Here is a 950-nt window from a genome sequence, read left to right as displayed (position 1 = left end):
CGCACATACACGCACACGCACATACACGCACATGCACATACATGCACACACACACACACACACACACGCACCCACACACACCACACACACCACACACACGTACACACACACACACACACACACACACACACACACACACACACACATACACGCACACACACACCATTAGTAGTCTGTACACTCCTGCCTGCTCCATTTATAAATGAATAAACCAAACCTGCTGACTAGGTCAAACCCAGTGAAAGAAACCGTGGTCTTATTGATTTCACCCTGATCATTCACTCCCTGCATACTGATTGCCCTTTCTTAGAGCTGGTGATGCTTTTAAATGCTCAAAACAACGCAACCAAAAACCTCTGCACATCTTCTTGTTTATATGATCTTATTGTACCTTTTGTATTGACATATTTCAGGCAAAGTGATCCATCCAAGTGTTCAGAAATGTTTGATTTTTAACATTCAATTACAAGAGTCTTTGATTGGTTCTTGTAAAATCCTACAGCTTTCTCCGAGGTGGCTTTCTTTCTTTAATTCGTTTTTTAGGTAAACATTTGAAGACTATGCTCGAATAAATGTCCTACAGGGTTTTTAGTTTTGACTATTTGAATACGACGTTTTGGGAACGACAACGAAATCCTGAGACACTCTCTTTCATGAACCCTTCAATTTACGTGCTGGATAAATTACCTTCTTTGGAAATATTTCATTCGGCCTTGCTAAAACTGTCATAACAGATAATAAAACGGTAAATCATCTTCACAAAACCAAACTTGAAAACTGTTCTTCGAAATGTAACCACGTACTCTTAAAGCGACGGTCGCACAAATTGACGACAGTTGATGTCTCTGACCTTCTGTAAGTAACATATTAAAGTCATTAAACAAAAGTCACGGACCACATCCAGGCTGTGTGTTTTGCGATTACGATACATTAGAGAGGGATTCAATGAA

Source organism: Notothenia coriiceps, unplaced genomic scaffold (assembly GCF_000735185.1).
Source record: "Notothenia coriiceps isolate Sejong01 unplaced genomic scaffold, NC01 NC01_scaffold00026098, whole genome shotgun sequence".
Classification (NCBI taxonomy): Eukaryota; Metazoa; Chordata; class Actinopteri; order Perciformes; family Nototheniidae; genus Notothenia; species Notothenia coriiceps.
Note: the sequence above shows the minus strand (reverse complement) of the source record.